Below are 6272 nucleotides of genomic sequence, written 5' to 3'. Positions count from 1 at the left end.
TCCCAATCTCTGCTTTTTACGCTAAAAAGCACATTGCAATTGCAGATTTTCGTGAAGCCACGCACGATTTGGTGTGGGTCTGGAAATAGAGCTTCATCTTTTGGCATGATGGGAGATCGCCACAATGGACATACACTCCTTTATACTTATGTCGCTGCCCCGTCTGAACCCAGACTAATCTAAGACAAACCTTTCTTGCATAGTGGTGTTATGTGTGTCACTAAATGGTGACTCCGATTCAACAGTGCCTTTTCTCACCTTTTCTGGAATAAAGTGAAAATAGAGGAGAGACTCTCCAAAATGTCAAAAAAGTGGAAGATACACTCTTCCACTACACAATCATGAAAATGATCAATCGAATCAAAATCAAAATCGATGCTCATATATGCATTAAAAGACTCCACAATCTGTAGGCATAAACAGTGTCACTAAACCAAGTAAGCCCAATCTAGGACAAACAGCTCAATCGAGCGTAAAGCACATAACCATATACGGAAGTAGTGAGCAAACAATGCTCAAAACGCATCCCATAAGAAAACTGCCTGCAAAGATCTGCCAATGGTCCAAAAACCTGTAGAACTTGTAAAGCTTGTATGACTGCTTGTAACTTGAAACTCGATCACTCTCAAAGTGGGAGTCACGTTTGACCATTAAACCATCATATAGTAAATTGTAGATATGCACAACCATTAAACCGTCAGTGTCTCAGTAGCAAAAAACCACATACGTTATACACCTGGCAATCATCCTCACTTCTGAACGAGTGGCTCATGACCGTCAAAGCCAAATCACCAAGGAGACACTGCAGATCCAAACCACTCCAATCCTGACTAGAGGGGAGCCGATGTTGATGTCTCTTGGTCGTCTCCTGCTAAATTGAGGCCTAGATGCTGGGGGGAAACCATCACAGCATACTATTCCAGATGGGCATGGGAGGGGAGCCGGAGGCAAGGCTACGCCAAAGGAGAGCCAAATTGCTCTCTCTCACTCTTGCTATGTCAAAGCCAAGAAGTAAATGTCGATGCGGCCTTCCGCTATTGGATGGAAGTCGCTAGCCGAGGCCGTAGCGACTGATGGTCGAAGCCAAGAAGAACGCTGAAAGCCAAAAAAATTTAGAGATACGGTAGAAAGTGTGCTCATCAATGCCAAGACCGAGGCGAGGGTCGATACTCTCTCTCTCTCTCTCTCTCTCTCTCTCTCTCTCTCTCTCTCTCTCTCTCTCTCTCTCTCTCTCTCTCTCTCTCTCTCTCTGCCGATGCCGCCGAAGCCCTAGCCGTTGAGGCTCGACGAGGAAGGAGTAGTCGATGACATGAAGCCAAAATTTGTGTTGTCACAATCCAAAGCCTAAATGTGAGATCCAAAGCTTGCCGAAGCTTCTCTGCTACCAAAGCTTCTATCTCTATGGGTTGCTGAATCAGTCCTCCCGCTTCTCTCTCTCTCTCTCTCTCCTGTTGATGTCGCTCTCAATGATGAGTGTGTGTGTGTGTGTGTGTGTGTGTGTGTGTGTGTGTGTGTGTGTGTGTGTGTGTGGACACTCTAAGATAAGAGAAAATTAATGTGCTTATTTTTTTGTTCTCTGCCGAATTATGTGTGTGTGTGCGTGCATGTGTGTTGTTGTTTTTAAACTTATACTTATGCACAAAAGAACATAACAATTCAAAAAACATCTGGCTTTAGACAAAGGACAATGATTAGCACAAAAACAATTCAGTCTTTAATTCATTTTTGTTCATCATAGTGAAAATGAGGTATCATTCTAGTATTTTGTATATAAGATAGTCAAGAACAACTAATTTTGAAGTGAAAGAGGCCAGGTTTGACAGTGATGGACAACAGTTAAGCCAAAAAGATCCTAAGTAAAGATAGAGTCCTCACCTGAATCCATATAAACAAAACAACAGATTCTTTAACCTTGAATATGTATTATAGGTGTCATTGAACCTATCAGTTATTATCTATGTCCTACTTAAAGCCTTTTTTAATTTATACCTACCATCCATGTAGTGTTAAATATCAGCAAGTATCCATTCTCAGAATAGTAAGTTACATATGAAAGTGACATGTGTGTGTGTGTGTGACACACTCACACACACACACACACACTCACACCCCATTTGAAAGGGTGCTCGTTTTGACCGTTGCTACTTGACTTCTGCGCCCAAGCTCCCAAGCTTTGCTCAATTTTCAGTAGATGCCCAATTTTGCACGCTCTCGCTTCAACCTTTTAGTTAAGCACTACTACTTGCTTGCACTTTGACTGCAAAGCTCTTCAAGCTTGCTCGATGCTCTGTTGCACCCGCTTCAGCTGCCCACAAAGCTGCAAGTTGTGGGGATGTCTTTTGAGTGTTTCACCTTTGCGCAATTTTGCCCAGTTTATAGTGCCTAGCTCTACTGCATTCTCTGCTCGTTAAATATAGATATGTCCAACGTGCTCTTCCTCTGCTCTATCGAGATTCACTTAATCAATCCTACCCACTTTTGCTTGATCCTTTCATACTTGCCCATAAGCTTCAAGATGCTCACCTGCTTAATTCTCTGCAGCTTTCAAAACTATCCAATGCTTAGCTTTGCTTTCGACTCCTACTTGGTTGATTCTCCATAGGGAGTACATGGTTAAGATGCAACAAAACCTTTCACATCAACTTCCAATGACTACATGGATGTCCATAAAAAAAAGTCCAAAAGATGTGCAAATGCAAAATTATAAGTTTGGATTGGATGCAAGATAGCAAGTGGTTTGGAAGATGGTATGCATTACAATTGCTTCATGATGCATCAATAGAATCCAAAGTGAATGAGGTTTTTTTACAACACCAGTGTATCACGGCTTGGGAGAAATTGGTTGCTCATGCCTCAAACATCACACCACATTTGTTTCCCTTAACTACCAAACCATCTTCTTTGTCAAATGAGGAAACAACGCCCACCCTTACAAGATCAAATTGATCCCCATGAGTGTAATCCACACTATTGTCTCAATTTGGCTCAGCTCTCATTCTCTATAATGCAAGACATGGTGTTGGGGCATGGGCAAGTAGTGCCATTGAAATGTACTTAAAGCCGCCATAAAGTTTGTGAGTCTATCACACCCTACTTGAGCTCTCAGCTTTTGATCACATTAGAGCTTACCTTCCCCACATTTTTAACCATGAGATCTCCCATGCACGATGTGAAGTCTCTAGTGGAACGCTCATTTCCACAATTCTTGAGCATCAAGAACACTAAAACCAAATACATTTTCAGCCATAAGCAAAAAATGCTTGAAGCACATAAATACTTCAAAATTTTCCTTAAGCTTAGCCACCCATGTGAGTAGTCATCAATGACAGTAACAAAGAACAAATGATTCCCAAAAGAAAAGGTGTGCATTGGACCACAAACATCATTGTGTATAAGCTGAAATGTGTGAGTGGGCCGCACATAATTATCCTTTAGAAACTTAGAACTCTATCTTTTGCCCAAAATACAACCTTCAGAGACATGTTTCAATGGTGCCTCGAGAGGAGGCAACTAAGCAACCATATCATATTTTTCCTAATGAAACGAGTTGATAAAATTTGAATGACCAAAACAAGCATGCTAAAGTTTTGCATATAAAATAGCCTTCAAACAAAAAACTGCACATGTTTAATCTTCCACACATTGCTTGTAGACATTGAGCTTATACATCCCACAAAACATAGTACCAAATGCCTCAATAGTATCATCAAAACTGAGATCATGCATGGTATACTTATCACCCACAACCTTGAGTACAAGACCAAGTTTTGCAATTGCAGACAAGTATGTACAAAGCATTCAAAATTGTGAAAGAGTTGCCACTTGTTGCAATAGTAAGCACAATCTTTCCAATCCCCTAAATTGGATATGAGGCATTGTTGGCATGCGCGATTGTATTCGACTGTATTCTCATTAGGGACAATCTCACAGGAAGTGAACAAATCACAATGAGACGTAATGTGCTTAGTTGCACTAGTTTCAAAGTACCACACATGATCCATAGATTCTGCTCAATATATGCATGGTATACTTATCACCCACAACCTTGACTACAAGACCAAGTTTTACAATTGCAGACAAGTATGTACAAAGCATTCAAAATTGTGAAAGAGTTGCCACTTGTTGCAATAGTAAGCACAATCTTTCCAATCCCCCTAAATTGTATATGAGGCATTGTTGGCATGCGTGACTTTATTCTCATTAGGGACAGTCTCATAGGAAGTGAACAAATCACAATGAGACTAATGTGCTTAGTTGCACTAGTTTCAAAGTACCACACATGATCCATAGATTCTGTTCAATATATGCATCATGAACAAATGAGTCATATTGACGTTGAGCGCTAAAAGCCCATTCTACATCTTGCACAATGTTTATCAAATCTGCATTGGCATAAGTAACTGCAATGCCTGCATTTGCCTCTTTCTTTTGAGTCTCTTTCGCCCATAATCTTACGGCATTTCTTGACGAGATGATCCACAGTAATGAAATTTCAACTTCTTCTTGCCTTTATCGCCAAGCTTCTCAAGCCTATTGATATTTGAAGAAGTAACAACCGTGGGGGTAATCCTGCTACTTACAGAAGCATTGAAGGTGGCAACAATAGCATTCTTCTTTTTCTCTGCAACCACAAATATCTATTCACTTGCACATTGCTTAGCCCTATTTGTTCTGGATTGGGCCTCTCACAATTATATAGAGACAAGATGTTAAAAGGGTTTCCACCATCCACTCTAATCTTATGCAAAATTAGCAAGAAATTCACATTAATGTCGATACGAGGGACATAGTATCCCTAACTAGGGCATGGAGGTGACAAGAACTTGTCAGGTCCTTAGAACACAATATCAATGTAGGTTGCAATCATATACCCACCCTCAAATGGCCTCAAAATCATCAAGGGATATATTATGAATGTGAGTCAATCTCTATTGTTTTGTCAACCAAACAACACCCACAAACTTGTAGGGATGATAATCATGATTAGGATGGCCAATCATGTGGTCTCAGAATCACCAAAAACATGTGGTTACAAAAATGATACTGTCCTTATGCCTACTTTTTTGCAAGGAAAAATCAGGGTGTAAGGTATCATATAACTTAGAAATATTAATCTCTACCTAATGCAAGTGATGGTTTGTCAAATGATGCCTAAATCACAAGTTACGATGACAGACAGGTGGTACGGAGTCACAAACAAATGTAAGATATAGTGCGAGAGACTTACATCAACTTGAAGAGCCTTCACTTGGCAACATGTAGCAATGCTCGAAATAAAATTGTGACACATAAGAAGGAGAAATGAGTACATAAAGCTTGTGGGTACACACCTCTCATTGTCGTATGTTCAATAGAGTTTCATCTCATTTAATAACTTATCAAAGAAGGTTATAGAAGTTACCTTTATACTTTGGCCAAAGTTTGGGATTTGGTCCTTGGACCAAAATGGCTCAAGAATTGACAAAATGAGTGTCAACAAAAATGACAAATGCAATTTGGAAGCTTGTAGGACTATCTCAATGAAATTGATTCATACTTGCATCCAGAATAATCAATCTTGACAAGTCGAGATGACAAATCAAGTGGCTGACATTGTATATCAATAAAAACATTTCAAAATATGGCTACACAATCTTTACTGAGCAGCTCCTCTTAGCTCATCAGCTAACATTCCCCCCTCTTAGGCCATGTCATTCCTTGACACAATGGTCAGGGTGCTAGGTAGTTTGTTGGGGTTCGGGCCTTCTCTCCCTTTTGCAATTGCTCCAAAACTTCTTGGTACTCTAGTTGCAACACTCTGAACTATAGTCTAAATGTGAATCTAAACCATATTCTGAGTTGCTTTCATTCAATGTCTCATAATCTGAACTGTCTACCTCATTTCATTCCAATCGTTTATCAGAAGTCAAGTCATTTGAAGTATGAGTCTCTGAAGTCGGAGTCTCTCATCTACCATTGGGTCATCTAAATTCATTGAATTATTTTGAACCTTACTCTAGAATAGCTGTCATGTTGGGGCGACAACACAAGAATCTCTCTCACACACATGCTCTCAAACAGAGAATAGATACTCACTCCATGATCAGATTCATCAGAAAACACAATTAGACAACTTCAGAGTCAGCATACAGAATATAGAGAAAAGATCAGACAGAGCAAAGAACACCATGGCTAAAGCTTCTCTTGCATTTCCCTACTCAGAACTCGTCCAAATACAAGTACCAACTAATGGTTATAACTGTCCAACCCAAAAATGTTCTTGGCATAAAATA

The sequence above is a fragment of the Adiantum capillus-veneris genome, chromosome 19 (assembly GCF_014529385.1).
Source record: "Adiantum capillus-veneris isolate H3 chromosome 19, ASM1452938v2, whole genome shotgun sequence".
Classification (NCBI taxonomy): Eukaryota; Viridiplantae; Streptophyta; class Polypodiopsida; order Polypodiales; family Pteridaceae; genus Adiantum; species Adiantum capillus-veneris.
Note: the sequence above shows the minus strand (reverse complement) of the source record.